The sequence below is a fragment of the Rhipicephalus microplus genome, chromosome 5 (assembly GCF_043290135.1).
Source record: "Rhipicephalus microplus isolate Deutch F79 chromosome 5, USDA_Rmic, whole genome shotgun sequence".
NCBI lineage: Eukaryota > Metazoa > Arthropoda > Arachnida > Ixodida > Ixodidae > Rhipicephalus > Rhipicephalus microplus.
Genome location: NC_134704.1, coordinates 99,807,527 through 99,827,599, shown reverse-complemented (window position 1 = coordinate 99,827,599; position 20,073 = coordinate 99,807,527).

Here is a 20,073-nt window from a genome sequence, read left to right as displayed (position 1 = left end):
GTAAACGCAATATGCAACGTAACTCACATGATGCAATTACTATAACAGGGCATAGCCACCACAGCATAGAGCTCACAAATTGGCACATGAAGGTTCCATCGTAAATGACAGTAACAAATGGAATACTAAACAGTTTGCATGCATCAGGGACAACAAATGCATAGTGGTTGTACTGCTGGGAAGCAAGCATTACAACAGTAAAAACAGCAGGAAGCAGAAAGAATGGATGTGGGCAGCACAAATTAAAAAAAAAATCATTGAGTCCTCACACACATCAGGTGATGGATCTCGGTTTAGCGAATCCACTCGGGGCTTTTTGGATGTTCCGGAGGTGGTGACATCACTTCCACTGCTTGAACTTGGCTTGGTGCGGCGCTGAGAGTTTGTGGCTCTAGACGACTTGTCGGGAGAACATGTATTTTCAGGAGACAAAGATACCGATCGTGAGGCTTCCGAAAATCTGTCACTCCTTAATTTTCGTGATGGTGACCGGCTCCTAGGATGTCTGGATGTCTTGTCGGACGCTTCTTCTTGGGCCTGTACAGTGTGTGTGCGAGGCGTGTTACGTTTCCTTGAAGACGTGGTCTTTACTTCTTTCGTGGGCGTCGTCTTCACGCTACCTTCCAGGCCCAAAGGTGGCCGTTCATGGAGCTCGTCACTTGCACTTGTTGCCTCAGAAGGTCGGAGTGATTTTCCCAGTTGGCCAGCGCTCCGATATGCTTGGTACGCTTCCTCCAGCGGTGATGCGTTCGAGGATTGTTCGTTTTCTATGGCCTTGAGTTCTTCTGATGAAGACGTAGTAGACGCACTCGGCGTTTCCACAGCGTTGCTGGGATCCTGTGACGACGTTGTGGGAGATGACAACGCTGCGGTGTCCCCAGTCAGCGCAGAAACGTCGTTGTCACTCGTTGTGCATGGCGACGCAGCATCAACGCCACTGGCGTCTTCTGTCTTGGCGTCATAAAATTCGGTGTCGGTTGCGCTGTCTTCATCCCAATAATCCAGAACCTTCTGTGGCCATGGCTTGGTTTTGCGTTGCAAAACCTCCATGTGCCTGAAGGTACCAATTTGGGTTGTTCTCTTCGGAGCACTCTCCCCAAGTTCTGGGAATTCTTTCAGTGACTTTGAGGTGCTCTGCGCTGCGTCTGCGTATGACTTGGGACGGAAGCAATCTTTCATCGCGTGGTCCCCATTACGGCGCTTACACTTGGACACACAATCCTCAGATGTATGGCCAAAGGTGCCACATTGTTGACAGAAGGGTGTTGTTCAAGTAGCCGCAACATGACCTTCTCTGCTGCAGCGTGCGCATACTCTGCGCATACCACGATACTCGAGCATCACGCGGTGACCTTGAATTGATAGGAAGTTAGGGGCGGGCTTGGCGATCTCGATTCAGACGATGCGGGTACCAGTGTACGTTGATTGATGCCTTTGCAAGGTAACAAATGTGATACCCTTCTCTTTTCCGTATGGCTGAAGAGCTGAAACAACTGCGTCATCTGACACGTACGGCGGGAGGCGGAACACACTGACTTGTACGCTTGGCGCCCCGACTGCCTCAACTTGTACCTTGTGACCTTGTAACTTGAATCCCTGGTTTACCATCAACTTTGTTGCTTGTGCAGCCGACCAAGCCGCAAATAGGAACTTCGAAGCTCCGAGGTGTTGTAAGAACAGCCCCCTTCACTCCCCATGACGTCTTGGAGGCCATCGATGTATCTGGTCGACGGACGCCGTCCCCTCCGGGACGGTGAAGTTGAAGCAGTGCTCCTTGAGGGGGAGCGCCGCAGGCCTAGACTCCATCCTCGCTGGTCCCGGCAGGGGCTGACGATGATGGGATCAGGCATGAAAAAAAACTGGATGGCAAAATCGCGAATGGACACCCGGCAGCAACGCCGTCGGAACGCCGAAGCTCCTTACAGCGGCACCCCTTCATCCCTCGTAGTCGTAGTTGTAGTGTGTAACAAGCGTTACATTTTGACCTGCAAGGTGGGGCCGGTGGGAGATTCCTCCTGTGCTTTTTTGAACAATAAAAAGTTCGCGGCGTGCGTGCTAACTAAAAGCCGAATGCTCCTGTCTCTCATTCCCCCTTAGCAGCCATTGGCATGTACATAGAGCACTATCCAATAAGAAAGGGTTGCTACGTTATACTCGCTGGGCGTAACCTTCTTGTTTTACAAAGGTTTAGCGACCGTTGGGCCGCAGTCCCATGAATACAGGGAACTAGTATATACCATGAACTCGAGGTGGTTAAAGGTGGGAAGTAGACCCTAAGCGCAAGCCGTAAGAAAGTGTGCGTGTGCCACCTCTCGTTTCGTCCTTGGAATGTTCGCTGGATAGCGGTGCTTCTATGTGGGGAATATATGATGAAAAGATGCGAGATGGTGGTACTTGGCGTGTTGAATAGATGGACGAACGGACACACAGACAGATTCAAGGACGGACGCATGAACGGACGCAGGGACGGACGCACGAACAGACGCACGCACGGACGGGCGGATGGATGCATGGATGGTCACACAGACGGATGCATGGACGGACGGAAGCAAGGACGAATGGACGGACGAATGCTTCGCCCCACTCTCCATCATTCACTCCGTGGATATGATGCCAATTTTTTTACTGTTTGCACCAAGTGTCCTTTAGAAAACTATGGACCATCTCCTCGAAGGGAACCCTGACGGGATGGGAAGTAGCGGCGGTGTCCACGGCGCTGACCCGGTTGAAACAGGTGTTGACGCGGGCGCTAGAAGAATGGTTTGAGGCGAAACTTACCGTATCATTTACAGGAGTAAACGTTTGTTTGAAACGCAAAGACACGGCAGAAGGGACGCGTTGAAGATGTTTGCGCTTGGCTTTCTTGGCTCGCGTCTCGTCAGTGTTATCCGTGCACCATGTCTATTTTAGAACGCAATCGGCGTTCTTGACTCGCACCTTGTCGGGGTCATTGGTCTTGAAGATGGTGGTGGTGGTAAAAAATATTTATTTCAAAAAAAGTCTACTAGAGAGTGCCGACGTGGCCCATCGGCGTGCTAGAGTGGCAAGACCTTATTCCGGGACGCCAGTGGAGCTGGAAGCTGCCCGTGCGCGCTCCACCAAGGAACGTTGCGCAGCCAAGGTACAGCAGCCGAGCAGGTGCTCCTTCCAAGCCTCTCTAGTTGGGATAGGAAAAGGGGATGAGAAAGGGACGGGATTAACTGGGCACGATGCTACGACGTGATATGTGTCGGCGAGGACATGACAGGTCGAGCAGGTGCCATTGATTTCCGGCACGAAGTGCCTGGCGACCGCCGGACTGATAAAGGTGTTCGTCTGCAGGCGGCGTAGCAGTCGTTCGTCCGCTTTCTCCAAACCGTGTTGGGGGTCCGGGTAGAGGCGGCGCGAAGCCCGGTAATAAGCCAAAATTTCGCGAAAGCGCGTCAGTTTGGTATTACCAGATTCTGTCTCAGGACATGAAGGGGCAACGGTCCGGACAGGAGAAGCGCGGGCAGCGGCATTTGCCGCCTCGTTGCCGGGCAGGCCCGAGTGGCCTGGGGTCCAGACTATACGAATGGGATGAGGGTTAAAGCGCCAAGAGGCTGCCTGTAGTAGGCTAGCCGCCAGCGGGGCAATGGAACCCTGAAGGTACTGAGAACAGGCCGAGCGCGAGTCCATCAGGATGGTTCATGAGGCAGGGTGAGAGGCGGCCAAAGCTATGGCAACCTCTTCAGCGTGCGTTACTGTGTCTGCTCGAAACGAGAGGCCATCGACGTGTTTGCCCACTGTAATCACGGCAGCCGTGAAGTGACCCGAGGGATAGGACCCCAGACGTCCACGTAAAAAACACCAGGACGATTGGAGTGTCGCGTATGAAGGGCCGCGGCGCGTGCTAGTCTACGGTCAGGATGGAGGTCGGGGTTCATATTATGGGGTAGAGGTTCCACCCATAGCTTTTGACGCCAGAGCTCTGGTACCTGCTGCAGAGGGTCTTGGTCAGATATCGGGTTAAGGCCAAGTCTGTGTAGAAGACGGCTCCCTGAAGGCGTCTGCGACAGTCGATTGATTTGGTTAACGCGATGAGCTTCGCGCATCTCTGCAAAGGTGTTCTGTACCCGCAGAGCCGCGAATCGGCTGTTGGAAATTGCAATAGGTAGGTACAGAGCGCGTTTGTATACTGAACGAAGAAAGACGTCCAGCTGGTGCTTGTGTCGACGACGCAGGCGAAGGTAAGGCAAGGCGTTGAGGACGCGACTGGTCACAAACGCGTGGGCCAATCGCAGGGACTGAGACCCGCGTAGGCCGCCGCGCTTGGTAGAAACTCGCCGTATCATGCGGCTCACCTGTTCGCTAGTGCGTCTGAGGCCTGCTACTGTGCCCTTTGAATCCAAGGACGATGTGAGGTGAAGGGCAAGAACCCGAATATTTTGCACTGACGGGACGGGCCCGGACGGAAGAAAAATTTGAGGTGGCGGTAGCGGAGAGACTGAAAGAAAAGCCGATTTAGCTCGAGAGCACTCCAGGCCACATGAACCAGCGTAGGTATCCACCAGAAGGGCAGCCTTTTGCAGGCGTTCTTCAATTTGCGCTAAGGAGCCGGTGTTCGTCCAGATTGTGATATCGTCCGCATATAGTGCGTGTTGTATTCCCTCGACCTCGCTTAGAAGAGAGGGGAGGTTCATCATCGCCAGGTTAAAACGCAGAGGAGACAGGACTGCCCCTTGAGGTGTACCCCGTGTGCCAAATAAGTACGGGCCGTGTTCGGTAGAATTAAGGCGAATGAACGTGGTGCGATGTGATAGAAAGGCGCGAATGTAGTTGAAAGTCTTTTGCCGCAGTTTGTGGTAGACAGGTTAGTGAGTATAGTGCTGTGTTTGACGTTGTCGAACGCCCCACGGAGATCGAGAGCGAGCACGGCTTTATCGTTATAGCGCATAGTAGTCGGTTCTATAATATCGTGTTGAAATTGGAGCAGGAGGTCCTGCGCCGACAGATGCGGGTGAAAGCCAAACATTATGTCGGCCAAGGTCCTCCTGGCCTCCAAGTAGGCGGAAAGGCGTTCGCGAACCATGGTTTCCATGAGTTTGCCTGCGCAAGACGTAAGTGAGATGGGTCTCAGTGTCTCAATACTAACGGACTTTGCCGATTTGGGTATGAATGTCACGACCGATGTGGTCCATTCCGTTGGAAGCGGAGAGCCGTCCCATATCGAATTTATAAGGTGGAGTAGCGAGAGGTGTGATTGGTCGGGAAGATTTGCCAGGAGTGATACTGTGATTCCGTCGCGTCCAGGGGCCATGCCCCGTCGCATTTTCGTGAGTGCGAACCGTAAATCGGAAAGCGTGTATGGGGCGTCGAGGTTGGTGTTAGGGGCGCCGGAATACGTGTATGCTGGGCCTGCGGGATCAATTTTGCGGCAGATGTAGCGGTCACAAAGTTCTCGCGCGTGTTCATCCGTAGTGCCCTGACAGGCATGCAGAGCACGGTAGAGCTGGCGTAGCGTTTCTCCCCTGGTGATGGAGGGATCGAAAAGGCTTCTAAAGAGTCGCTACGCACTCTTAGAGCTCATCTGGTTTGCAGCCTTCGAACAGGTGTCTGCCCAGTTAGCATCGGAAAGTTGTGCAGAGTATGCGGCCGCCTCTGCAGTGAGCGCTTCAATGCGAGCGCGAAGTTTCCAACTAAGTTTGTTGCGTTTCCAGCGCCTTACGAGCCTGCGGCGAGCGTGCCAAAGACGTAGGAGGTGTGGATCGATTGCAGGAGTCAAATCAAAAGTTGCAAGGGTGCGAGTGTTCGCTTGTTTCATATGGAGGGCGTATGATGCCCACGCTGCATATTCGGTCAAGGAGAGGATGGCGGGGAATGGTTGCATTCTGAACTGAGTCCAATCGGTGAGACGGGCTTGGCCCCAGTTTTGGCGCATTTTCTGCCGCGGTGTGAACGAAATGCGGAGTAAAAAACTCCCAAGCATTTCCCCCAGGGTGAACATGGTTAAGTGCGAATGCACGGGGTGATGATATGAGGGGTATTTATTAATTCGCACTATTATACTTATAAATCACACTATGGTGCCTTTATGATGTAATGGTTCCTGGGAATCGCAATTTGATCACACGGGGGAGTTTATGTTAACTCACTGGCGAATGCCAATGGATTTTAACTTTACTCCCCCTCATAGCATGCGAGCCCCGGACGAGCAAATTGCAGGGCTCGCACCTGCTCCCGCGCGGCACGTTCACTGGCTCAAACGGCTTCGGGAACGTCCACTCGCCGTTGACGATTACGAGCGGCGTCTTGACGCCGGCCTTCATCGCCCTTCTCCGCCTGACGCTTGCGTTGTCGTTCCGCTTCTTGGGCCGCGTTCGCGGCTCCATGCTGACGCCTCATCTCGGCCTCGCGAGCGCGCAGTTCACCATCCGCTGCACGCTTCGCCCGCTTGTCTTCGGCCTCGTGAGCGCGAAGTTCGCCATCCTCTGCACGCTTCGCCCGCTTATCCTCGGCCTCGCGAGCACGCAGTTCGGCATCCGCTGCACGCTTCGTCCGCTTGCACCCGGCCTCACGAGCACGCAGTTCGGCATCCGCTGCACGCTTCGCCCGCTTACGTTCGGTCTCACGAGCCCTTCGCAGCGCCGCCTTGCCTTCCAACGTCGGCGAAACCGCCGCGGTACCGTCACCTCCAACGACGGGTGCAGTGCCGGCATTCGGTTGTACTGCATTCGTTGTTGATGGTAGCGTTGCCTCCGGGACATCCATCGCATGACCCGCTCTCGACGGGAGACTGAGAAAGAAGGCGGGCGCACGAGAGAGGGGTGCGCGCGCAGCTGCAGCGAGCGAGGAGAGCGGAGGAGCGAGCGAAGGGGGATATCAGCGTCGCGTCCGTGGCTTATTCGGTAGAGCGTCGCGCTGCGGCCCGCCAAGTCATCTTTCTTTTAAAGATAGAGAGAAGACTGCGGACACCGCTGACGGCGGTGGATGGTTTGGGGTCGCTTATAAAGTGTATTCACACTTAAAAGTGATCGCTGCCTAGGGTTTCGCCTAAATTTTCTCATGTAGCATCGCGGATGTGACGGGTGAGGGAGTGGTCGGGGCATGTGTCTCGCGTGACCGAGTTGCCGGAACGTGTGGGTTGTGCCAGATACGTAAGAAGCGTGAGGCTCAGCGAGGAAATGAGCTCCTTGAGCTCTCTGCCCCGGGCCTTCTCGTAGTGGTAACCCCAGTGAGGGCTGGAGGCAATAAAGTCCCCGACAATCACCAGTGGTTGTCGGGCCGCTTTACGCAGCGCCCGATGGAAGAGATGCACAAACGAAGCCCTCGCTAGGCGAGGGGGACAGTACACGTTTAAGATATGTATTGATGGTTGGCCCCTCCGCTGAGACAGCACTGATATCATGCAGTAGTTGTAAGGAAGATCCAGATTGAGGTCAATCTGTATCGCCGTGTAAGCTTTATGCACGAGGAGGCATGTGGTGGTGCCGCCTACATAGGAGCAGTGTCCAGAAAGTGATGGAGCAGGGCCAGATTTTTGGAGCGCCAAGACGGCCGGCTGAGAGCCAAGTGAGCTGAGGAAAAGGGAAAGTTGTGAACGCTTTCGCCTGTTACTGAAGCCTCCAGGGTTTCACTGTATGATCTCGAATTTAGACGCAATGTTTGAACGGGACGTACGATTGGTAGCCATCGTGACTGTCTTAGGTTTTATATTTGGCCCTCCATGCCCCGCTCGGAATCCTCAGAGGCAGGGAGGGGCACGGAGGCCGGATTGTCCGACGGCGGGGTGGTGGTAGCCACCTTATGACGACGCCGTGGAGCTGTACCATCACTTCTCACCGAGCAGGAGCGGGAACGCGAGGCCTTGGGTTGAAACTGGGTGATTGCCCAGGCTTGAATAGCCTGGGTAACCTCTACTACTATGCGTTGGACAGAGAAGCTGGTGAGGAGGTGATTAATCGAAGCTTCGACGCGCGTAAGGCGTTTCTTTATGCGTGGGGCGCGCTCCTCGCTAGGGAGAGTTTGGTTAGCGGGCAAGAGAACCTGAGGTGCCCCAGGAGCCTCAAGAGCTTCTGGAGTAGATGCGGCACCGGTTTCGAGTGCTGGAGTACACATGGCTGCTTGAACCGGCGGTTTAATGAGAGTGGACTTAGCGCGAGGACTAAGCTTGGACGTAGCTGGCGTAGCCACCTGGACAGAGGAGGCAATACCGGATGGCCTTGCAGTACACTGTTGTTGAGGTTGAAGTCGCTTATTCAAGAGTTCGAGTTGTTTAGTTAAAAGAGAATTTTGCTTTTGAAGTGCCGCTACTTGCTGGCGAAGGGCCGCAAGTTCGTGAGAAGGAGGATCGACAGAAGGGGGTCAGAGAGGATTAGAAGCAGCATTCCCGGCCCAACTGCTCACCTGAGGTACCGCCGCTGGTGCTTCGAGCGGTGGGAATGCCTGAGTGTCGGCGGGGAGTGGTGGAGCCGACTGATGCAGGTTGGTGCCGCTGTCTGGCTGTGACGAACATGAGGTGGTCCCTCGAGGAGATGTTGAGGGCTGCTTGCGTTTCCGATATTTTGCCATGCAGCCACTGGTCCCAGTCTCATGGGCGCCGTGGCAGAGGAGGCACTTGGGGTGGCAGTCGTGGGCATTGAGACCTGCAGGTGCGGGGGTTCCACATTTGGTACATTGGGTTGGAGCGGGGTGAGGACACTGAGGTGGTCGATGACCGATGGTACCGCACTTGGTGCAAACATGGACCGTTTTCTTGTAGGCGCGGATATACGTCACCACGCAGTGGTAGAAGAGGAAGCGGGGTAACTTCGTGCCCTCGAAAGTCACCACCGCCGCCGCGGAATCTCCGAGTTTGCGGACCGCGAGGATAGTACCTCGAGGCCAATGCAGTTCTGACTTTATCTTCTCCGGGCTTTCAGCAGGGTTTATGTTGATGACGCCCTTGCATGTATCCCCTGGTGCCTTGGCGTGGCCCTGAACGGGCAGCTGCTGATCTCCCACTTGCAGCTGGAAGTCCCCGAGGAGTCGCTGTGCGATAGGCGAAATGGTGGTGCTACAGACCAAAATGTTTTGTTCCCAGATCGGCCACACATGAATTTGCGTGGTAGTCCGGTCGCCGAGGTAGCTGCGGATGGTGTCGCCCGCGTGATCGGCCGGGACGAATGTGCGTAGCTCGCAGGGAACGCGAGGTTTCACTACTACGATGTAGTCGTCGCGAGTGAGGCGAGGAGTCTGACGCGGACGCCACTTGAGTTGCTTCGCTGGCTGCGAGGACGGAGCAGAGGTAGGGACACCACCGGAGGGATGGCGCGCCGGCGTCCCTTGCAAGGCTGGGGAATGGCGGCCCACTGTGGCGTCTCGTTGTTGTTGAGACGCAGACTTTGATTTCGTTGCTCTCGTTGCCACAGTCTCACCATGTCGTCGAGGTATTCGTCTTCTGATGGCATAGTGTTTACGGAGGATGAAATCTCCATGGACAGTACTTGGCTTGAGGTAGGATCATAGCCCGTAACCACGTTAGCGGCCGCCATCGCCGGGTTGAGAGCCCTTAGCGAGGCGGCGTTGTAGCCGGGAGTGAAGGACGTCCCTCAAGTTGTCAAAACTGGACCCACCTGGACGAAGGTGTTGTCTAGGCGAAGCGGAGAACTTGGCGGTGACGATAAACCTAACTTTCAGGGGTACCAGGGTGGATGTCCCCAGAAATAGCAGAAATTCTACGGAGGCGATGTGGAGTGCGTCCGTCACCATCGAGCGCTCGCAGCGCCCCCCCCAGGTCTTGAAGAGCCAACGCTTGCGTTCGGCTTCAATGGCTCGCACCTCATCAGTGTTCCAGGCGTGACATCGTCATTCGCGCACTCGATCGGCTTCGCTAACCCGCAACGCCGGCGACGGCCGGGAAACGTATGTGCACACTATAGCGAGAAGCATGCCCCGGCGGCGTCCCCCCGTCGGCGTGACCACGCGGCAAGCAGTGGCGCGCTGTTCTTATTGTGTGTGAGTGATTTTATATGAAAAAAAGGCAGATCCCATGTACAGTGGGAATCGATGACATGCGAAGCAACAATAAGAAATGTTGATATGTCACCTTAAGATCAGCACAACGTTACAAGGTGGAGGTAAATCGGGATAATCATGAGACCCGTCTCATGATTATCATGTTTGGATGTGTCGTTTACCTTCGTCATCTATTCACTTCACGTGATACCAAATTTAGTATATGTTTCGCTAGCAAAACGGACACGAGCACGCTATGGGCGTGGTATGTTGTCATGTTCCTACATGACACTTGTGTCAGGATTACCATGTTTGCACCAGTCATATATTTCACCATCCATTGACGTTATGTAAAACCAAACTTAGTATAAGTGGAGCTACCAAAATGGCCACGAGCGCATCATGAAGGGCCCTATATACTTCAATGCAGCGATGACGCGCGCGCGCGCTGGGCACAGCGACGCTACGTTAGCAAAAGGTGAGCACTCTAGTCTGTCGGCAGGTGCGATCGGCGTGACCAGCGTCCGTCGGCGCGGCCCGACGGTAAACGGTGCGAAATACGACATGCTGCATTTCACGCCGATGGGTTACTCAGACAACACTGCGTCTCCCTCTTTTCGCGACGGAGGGACACCGGAAGTGCTGAAACGCGCATGCGTCAAAGCAACGCAACGTGGCGCGCGCCTTCGAGTATACACCTTTTCACAGGAAGGAAAAAAACACCGCCATGATGGGTTGTGCACGGGAGTACAAAGGCTAAGGGCGCAGCGTTTCCAGTGCATTTTCAAGGGAACGCGCCAATTTGCACAGCCCTAGGAGGGCTATGGCTGCCCCCAGGGAGGCGTTTATGAAAAGCTGAATATGTAGGGAGCCTTCCTATGCGCGCGTCTACGTGCTTTAGGGTGGTGACAACTGCGATCGTGGTTGCTTACAACTGGCTAAAACGGCCCCCATACTTGACGGGCCACCATGTTGGTTCTGAGTGGTCGGTCATTTACATTTACGGCAGCGTGAGTTTCAATGAGAAGTGGGGTTTTTTCGTATGGCAAGTGCTGAAGGCTGAAGGGTTGTTTTTTGAAGTTAGCCGTGGTTTGGTAGAACAGGAAATACATGTTTGTGACTCGAGTTTGTATAAAATACTGGTAAAGCAGTTCGTTTCTCCCACTTGGTAGACCCGCCGCATTGGCGGAGCGAGGTTATTTAGGGAGCCTATATTTGCGAGGGGTAGAACCTCGATGTCACTATGAATGGACTTCAATGCCTGCGCGCCATTCATGAAGCATATTCACCTTAGCACGCAAATACCTCAAAGGCCTCTTAGTGCAAGGCGTGAAATCGTGCTGTTTATATGATGGAACTCGTAACGACCGGGAAGGCAGCACAAACAACCGGGTAGCTCGCGATGTTCTCTGTAAACCGAATAGCTCAGCTAGCCTGCTTTTCATACCCTAAACATTGCGTTTCTCCGTAATATAATTTCCTACAGCAAGTTTAGTTCCTGCGAACGAATCTGTACAATGACTGCTTAGAAACCTTCTAAGCTGTAAGCATTGCCTGAAAGAGTAGGGCATTCAATCACATTACACCACCCTCCACCTATGCCCACAAGCCTGTATGTTAGGCTAGAAGAAAAGCAAAGGGGAGCAACAAGGGACAAATCAAGTTTTTCCCGGTCAGATTTTATTACAAACAGCATCCGAGTGGCATCTGACCTTGTGTCTTCAAACCATCCTGCCTCCTTTGTTGGAAGCTTGTGTCCTCGCAGTGGGCCTAGAGTAAAGCAATAAGACAAAATATTATACACGGCTCCGACCACATATACGGAGTTCATACACATTTTCTCTGCAAGCTATAAATAAAAGCAAAGTTTATGATATCAAATCACCTGTGTGTCTGGTTATGAAACAAAAGGACGACACAAATAACGATGCACCACATAGGGCATATTTGAGTTTTGGGCGGATAACCGACTTGCTTAGTGCACATATTTTGCTTCGTTCAGGACCGACAGATAGACAGAAGGATGGACGGACACGAACAGTAAATCTGTCGCATTCTATGTCATTAAAGAGAAGTCCTGTTTGCAATTATTGAGCGAGTTCCGGTGTGGTTGCACGTGTCATTGAAGCGAAGAACGAATACCCCATGGCAAGCCACACAAAAAGTTAATTGCGTTGCAACTGTGCAAGACAAGCGCCTACAGGGAACGCGTTCATCGGCTCGTCTGTCTACCTATCCAAATGCCCTTCCTCCGCAACCGAGGTAAAATTGCAGGAATGCGAACATCTGCCAGGAAAGGAAGAAGCGAACGGGAGCTTCTATAGGTGGTTTACGGGCCTGGCGTTTTCCGCGACTAATGCAGCGACGGCTTCGGAAATCGACAAAGTGCAGATAGTGGATGCATGCAGGACCACACATTCGACTAGTCATATCATTCGATTGAGGAACTGCGCTTCGACTAAAAGAATAAACAAGCATACTCAACCATCTCCCGCTCGCACAGCGTAGCCGAACGAAGCCTAATTCATTATTACACTGTGCACGTTGTCGTGCTTACTTTGCTCAAACTGCTTTTCGTTGCATGGCTAAGTCAGCCATTTCACGAAATGTGCGGTGATATACTCAACCCACTCGCAATACAACGGGTACTCACCTCACAAACACGGCGAGAAGTAGTCGCCTCCAAGCAGTCTCACTTCACTTGTGTAGCTCAGCGTTTCCGTTGGCTAGAGCAAGTCGGGAAGCGGGAAGGTCTCCAGATGGTTTTGCATTGTGGCACGCAGCACCCTGGCATATAGACTTCAAAGTTCTTTTATGTGTGGTTAGCACGAGGATGGTGTCGTAGCGGAAGCTACGTCTATGGGGTAATCAAACGCAGCTCATACCGCAGCTTGCACACCCGCGCCAACATGCAGCTGGTGCAGTGCGACGGAGCAGGAACGCCTGGCCGCAAGAACCAACATGGCGCCTGTTCCCACGGAAACCGGGACTGGCAACATTGTGTTTTAGCGGGTGGCGGCAAGTGGTGGGTCAAAGGCTGACACCACCCTAAAACACGGAGACGCGCGCACATGAAGGATCCCTAAGTATATGGCAGGATCGGCGCCCGGCGTAGCAACGCCGGCGTGACGCCACAAAACGAACGCCCGTGAGCACGCGCACCGCGTCACGTTGAAACATATTGGCATCTTGACTGTGACATGTAGTCATGTTCTCACATGACACGCATCTCATGATTATCATGTTTGCACCAGCCACATACCTTCGTCATCCATTGGCGTCGCGTAGTACCGAGTGTGGTACATGTGAAGCTAGCGAAAAGGCTGCGAGCGCACCATGAGCGTAGCCTGTACTCATGTTGTTACATGACACGCATCTCATGTTTAACACGTTTGCACCAGTATCAAACTTTCGTTATCAATTCACGTCGCGTAATACCAAATTCGTTATAAGTGAAGCTAGCGAAACGGCCGACAGAACGTCATGAGCGTGGCACGTTGTCATATTATTACATAACACGCATTTCATAATTATTACGTTTGCACTAGTCAAATACCTTCGTCATTCATTCACATACCGTATTAGCAAATTTGGTATATGTGACGCTAGCGAAACGGCCGCGAGCGCTTCATGAGCGTGGAACGTACCCATGTTGTTACATGACACGCATATGTCGTCATTTTTATGTTAGGGTCTGTCGCTTGTGTTCGCCATGCAAGCATGTCATACCATACCAGTCTAGCAACATGCCTTGTGAACGAAATCCCCGAAAGAGCTGCAGGACCATGAAATGTAAATTATGACATTCATGCCATACATATCATAATTTTCATGTTATGACTAGTCAGATATGTTTTTCATACAGTCATGTTATGTCATACAAGTTTGGTAATGATACCATTATCGAAACGGCTAGGAGAGCTAAAAGTCGGAAGCGGATATGTAGATAGATAGATAGATGGATGGATAGATAGATAGATAGAGAGATAGATAGATAGATAGATAGATAGATAGATAGATAGATAGATAGATAGATAGATACGCTCAAAGTCACCGAAGGTCGCTAAAAAATGGTTCGCAAATGGTGATTATCGCTGTATTTTGGTCTTGCCGTGCCCTCGGCGTTGTCGGAATATAGCATGTGAGCGTTTTCGTGCTTGTCGGTTGATTTTATGCGGTGACGTGGAAACGAACCCTGGCCCCACCCAGAAAGAACTATATAAAGAAGTGCTCAACGGCCAAGCAAAAATTCACGATGATGTGCTTGAACTAAAGAAACAGTTTATTGAATTGAAAAATATGGTACATGATTTCATTACGGCACAAAAGGATTTCCAAGAACGCAGCATTCCCAGTGAAAAGGTAGGAAATACGTTATAATCACTGGAACATATTGTAAGCTTTCAAAACAAAAAGCTTACCGACCTCGAAGACCGTTCCAGACAGTCGAATTTGATTATTCACGGTATTCCCGAGTGCCCTAATGAAACTGATGGAACCATGAGGGAAAAAGTGGTTAAGGAATTATTCACAGAAAAACTTGGTGTGAAATGTGATTCCATCGGACGCATACACCGACTAGGAAAACAAACTGGTAAAAGGCCTATCATCCTCCACGTTCAAAATTTTAATGAAAAGAAAGTAATATTAGAAAATGCCAAAAAAACTGAAAGGATGGACGGTATCTATAAAATGATTATTCGCAGTTGACACTTAAACAAAAAATGCTGTGGGACAGTGCTAAGAACGAAAAGCGACAAGGAAAAAAAGTATTCTTAGTACACGACAGGCTTATAGTAGATAAAGATACATTTTATTGGGATTAATTGCAAAACAGGGGAGTAAAAGCAGGAGACTGTCAATCTTCCAAGCCGCACTCGTGACCTATTCCAGCACTATGTAACAAACAGTTAAGGCTACTAAATAGTAATACCCGAAGCATTGTGAATAAAACTGAAGCGTTCGAAGTGCTTCTGCTGCAACATGATGCACATATTACGGTTGTTACCGAGACTTGGCTACACGAGCATTTGCCTAATGACGACGTCTTCCCCCCATCCTATACAGTTTTTCGTAAAGACAGACGCACTAGGGGAAGAGCGGTGGCTATATTGGTAAAACAGTGTATCGATGCTGTTTTGTTGGATGATCTTGTTGACATAGAATGCTTATGTATTAGGACTACATGCTGGGGTCATTGTCTCGTTGTAATTGGGTGGTACAGACCCCCAGACGTTACTCCAGAACACCTTAGCACACTGAAAAATTATATGGCCAAATTTGAGAGTAAAAAGGTCTTACTGATTGGTGACCTGAACCTACCTGGAGTAGACTGGGAGCACCTTGACGCCAGCATTAACACTTCAAAACATGTTAACATAGTGTTTGACATCATGCTTATACATGACCTATTGCAGGTAGTTCAGGTACCTACGCGCGTACAGAGGAATTTCACCTCAATATTAGATCTTGTATTTCTGAACCGCAATCTCTCCGAATATACAGTAGAGGTAGGGCAAGGTCTTTCTGATCATAGCTATGTCTTCACTTCCTTTCCTCTTGTTCCACTAACTAGCCATAAAAACCCGGTATTTCGCTGCTTTAAAGACTTTTCCAGAGCTAATGATGCAGACATAATTGAACACCTAGAAACGTGTCTTACAAATTTTGATGACGTAAATGTTAGCGTGCTTTGGACACGATTCAAACAAATGTGTCATTTTTGTTTAGATAATTTTGTGCCTTTCAAGCACAAAAAAGTTAACAAAAAAACACCATGGATAAATTGCAACATCATTGATATGAAGCGCAAAGTTAAGCGACTGAAAAAAAGGTGGGCAACGGCTGATTTGATACATGATGCGCACAACAGTCTCGCTCAAACTGTCCGCAGCTCTAGGGAGTATTACTCTAAAACCTCATTACCTAACTTTATTGCAAGTGACCCCAGTAAATTCTGGAGTTTTATCAGTGAAAAAAAAAGACCTGTATCTCAAATATCAATTGATAGAACCAACGTCACCGATCAGAGAGACATTGCCAGGCATTTTAATCAATATTTCCAGAGTGTGTTCTACAATTCTGATTTCAACTGTATATATAATGCTACAGCTTTTACTTATGCTGAAGCACTGTTTATTTCTTGTCCAGGCGTGGTGTCTATGTTGCTAAATTTAAAAACTAAGGCATCCTGTGGTCCTGATAACATACCAAACGTATTTCTACGACGATATGCTTTATCTCTAGCAAAGTTTTTGGTTATTATTTTTTGTTGTTCTTTGTTGTGTTCCCAGCTGCCCAGTGACTGGAGGACAGCCCGCGTTGTACCCATCTTTAAAAAGGGGGACCGCTTAGCACTAGGAAATCACCGTGCAATCTCACCAACTTCACAATGTTGTAAAATTATTGAACACATCATAGCTACTAGTACAAACAAGTATATTGAAGAACGCTCTATATTAACCATGTATCAACATGGTTTTTGGAAAGGATTATCCACCGTAACTCAACTCGTCACACTGTTTCACTCTCTTGCATTAAACATCGATAGACATGGTAGGAAAGATATGCTCTTCTTAGATTTCTGCAAAGCCTTCGATAATGTTCCCCATAGTAAACTTATTTCCAAATTTAGAACAATATGTATACCCGAAATATTCGTTTGTTGGATTTCTGCGCATATAAATAATCGCGAACAGTACGTTGATGTAGGGGGCCAATATTCGGACTGTCTTCCGGTCACATCGGGCGTACCACAGGGCAGTGTGTTAGGCCCTTTGCTTTTTCTATTGTATATCAATGATATTGTTGATGTTATTCACCCTAGTGTGGAAATAAGATTGTTTGCAGATGATTGTGTTTTGTTCAAAGAAATACGTTCCAATAACAGTTTCAACGATCTGAGCACTAGTATTTGCAATATACATGAATGATGCAACAAATGGGGAATGTGTCTCAACGCGAACAAATATATGTGCCTTCCAGTGACTCGCCAAAAGAATTCACAATCGTATACATACATATTAGGGTCTTCACCACTGCAACAAGTAAACTCCTACAAATACCTTGGTGTGACACTCACTTCCAACTTATCTTGGAATCTCCATATTGATAATGTCTGTTCATCTTCCTTTCGTAAACTATGTCTTCTTACATAAACTTCAAAGTGCTCCCACGAATGTTAAACTACTTTGTTACACAGCCCTTGTACGGCCAAAACTAGAGTACGCGAGCATAGTATGGGATCCTTATACAAAACGTAACATACACACTCTTGAGCGTATTCAAAGAAAAGCTGTTAGATTTATATTCAACAAGTACTCCAAGTTAGACTCACCCTCAGACTTAATGCTAGCCAACATCATTCCCTTACTTCAGATGCGAAGACAAAAAGCTAGATTGGAATTCCTTGATCAACTTTTGAACAAAAATAGCTCTAGACCCATCCCCGTATTTGACACCCCTTAGTAGCCAGCCCAGCCGACACCACCACCTAAAGGCCTTGATCCCATATTTTGCTCGCACAGACCTACTGAAGTATTCGTACTTTCCAAGAAACACATGTGAATGGAACTGTCTTACTAATACATGTGATGAATGAACTAACCTACCAAACATTCTTCTTCGCCCTTTATTGTTTAGTTTCGCAATCATTTTATTTGTATGTGTATTACCACCCTGCTTGGACCTCGAGTCTGTAGTATTGAATAAATAAATAAATAAATAAATATATAAATAAATAACTAAAAGAGAAGAATGAGCCCCATAACTGTCTCTCAGGGGGAGGACACCTCAACAGTAGTGTAGTGGTGGCGTGTGCCGCCGATGAATGAACGACTAGACAACTTGAGTGCCCATCGAAACAAAAGCCCCTTTATTCCAACTTGCGCATGCTTATATACACAAACAACACTGGCGCCACCTGCGGCAGTGATCGCGGAACCGAAACCAAATAGACCAATGTACAACACATTCCCTTCCTTAAAAACAGCTATATAGATTAGTGATTTAGTAGGTTATTATGTTAGCACATAAGCGAAAAACGCTATACAAAAAATACAACCTGTGCAATGAACGTAACTATTTAGTACTACATAATCACAAATTTCACTAAAGGAATCCATCACACTGGATACGTCCGTTTCATTCACCTTGGCACAACTTCTCTTGCTACACCTTGTAGCCATAACTCTCTGGTGGTAGTCTCTTTCTTGGTGGTTGCACCCTGCGTTGCCGTGTGACTGCTCCTGGAGACTTGGCTGACTGCGTCGCAGCAGGCGACCTGTGCACCTGCGAAGCCGAAGGAGACGTAGGCGCCTGCGCAGCGTACGCAGAAGACGTGGAAGACGTGGGTGCCTGCGCAGCGTACGCAGGAGACGTGGGTGCCTGCGCAGCGTAAGCAGGAGACGTGGGTGCCTGCGCAGCCGAAGGAGCAGCAGCTGAAGTCCTGGTAGTTATCTCTGGGGTGGGGCCCCCGCATGTTGGCAGAGATCCTCTTCCCCTAGCTGTACCGTTTCCTCCCCACGTATAAAGGGCGGCAGAGGCTCGTGGCACCTTTGAGAACTTGGGTGCATTCCACGTTTTGCCGTCAGCCAGGCGAACAGAAGATGGTCCCTTCCTGCTGATCACTTCTCTTGGGTGGCTGAATTTGAGGTCGCCTTTAAATCTAGTAGTGGGTTTTTTCACTCTGACGAAGTCACCAACGTGAACTCTGGTTTCTCTTGCAGCCCTCCGAGCGTCCGTGTATCGTTTTCTGCTCTGTTGCTTTTGCTTTACCCGCTCAAGTAAGTGCCGGAGTTCCGAGTTAGGGTCATCAAAGAATGTTACTGACGGATTCCCGACGACATCCAACCGAGTTCTAGGCAGCCGCCCGTGTAGCAGAAGAGCTGGAGCCATTGCCGTTGTAGCATGCGATGTGCATCAGTAAACACCCAGGTACAGTCGGGTGCGATTTGAAGGTTATGACGCGAGCGTCGACCGGCCAACCATCCAGAGGCCCTAGCGGAACGTTTAGGAAGAATAGGAATCAAGATTTCGCTTTCTTCTCTCCCTATTTGGCTGTTCTATGCTAAGATTTATCGCTTTTATTGCAGGTACGAGCATGAAAACATTTGCAGTGTCGGTGCAAGCGGGCGTGTATCGGTCAACGTCTGGGGCACAATAACATATGCCGGTCTGGGTCCGCTCTTCCGCATCCCCGGAAGACGTACGGCCGAAGTCTACAATGAGATCATCGACAATGTTCTCTTACCTTTCGCCATCAATGGACCATTTCCCGAGGGATGCTTTTATTTCCAACACGATGGCTGCCCTGTTCACAATGCATCCACAGTGCAAGAAAATTTAAATGCTTCTGGCATTGCACAGCTCTGCAGACCTCCTAAAAGCCCCGACCTCAATATCATCGAGAATGTTTCAAGACTAATAAAGGCACGATTGGCTCGTGCCAATTTGACAAACAATGACGCAGGCGTTTTGTGGAAACATGTTGAGATGGAGTGGAATGCTCTCAGACAAGACGTTGACTTGGTGAAATCTCTGTTTTCTTCTATCCCGAAAAGGCTAAACGACGTAAAGGAGACCTCGGGCGGCGTATCGAAGTATTGGTTAAGTTGTAAGCACTAAATGTACTGTAACAGTGAGTTTAGAGAGACCTCTGAGTTTTTCGTCTCCAATAAAACGTTTTGGATATTAATTTCTGTAGTGTCTGCAAAAAGCTTCTCATGTTCAGATGTTCCTTTGTTATGATGATATAAGATAAGTCATGCTCTCTCGTCCGAAAATCGCGATGCTCTGAGTCCCTCAAGCTTCTCGACGACCGTGAACCAAAAATAAATCATGTTTCAAACAATCCTTCTTTCTATTTTTTTGTCAAATACGCGACTCTGCAGAACAAAAAGCAAAATTAAAACTGAAGAGAGCCCGCACCTTATGTAGTCATCACGGGCAGTGTTTGCCACGGCAGCAGTGACGTAATGCACACGATAGAGGCAGCCTTCATGCCGTCGGATTACTAATAATAGCGAAGAATGCGTTGCATGAAATACCATCCCCTTCTATCATCGGAAGCCAGTAAAGGAAAAAAAGAAATAAAAAATACCTTCTTCGGACGGGAGTGAC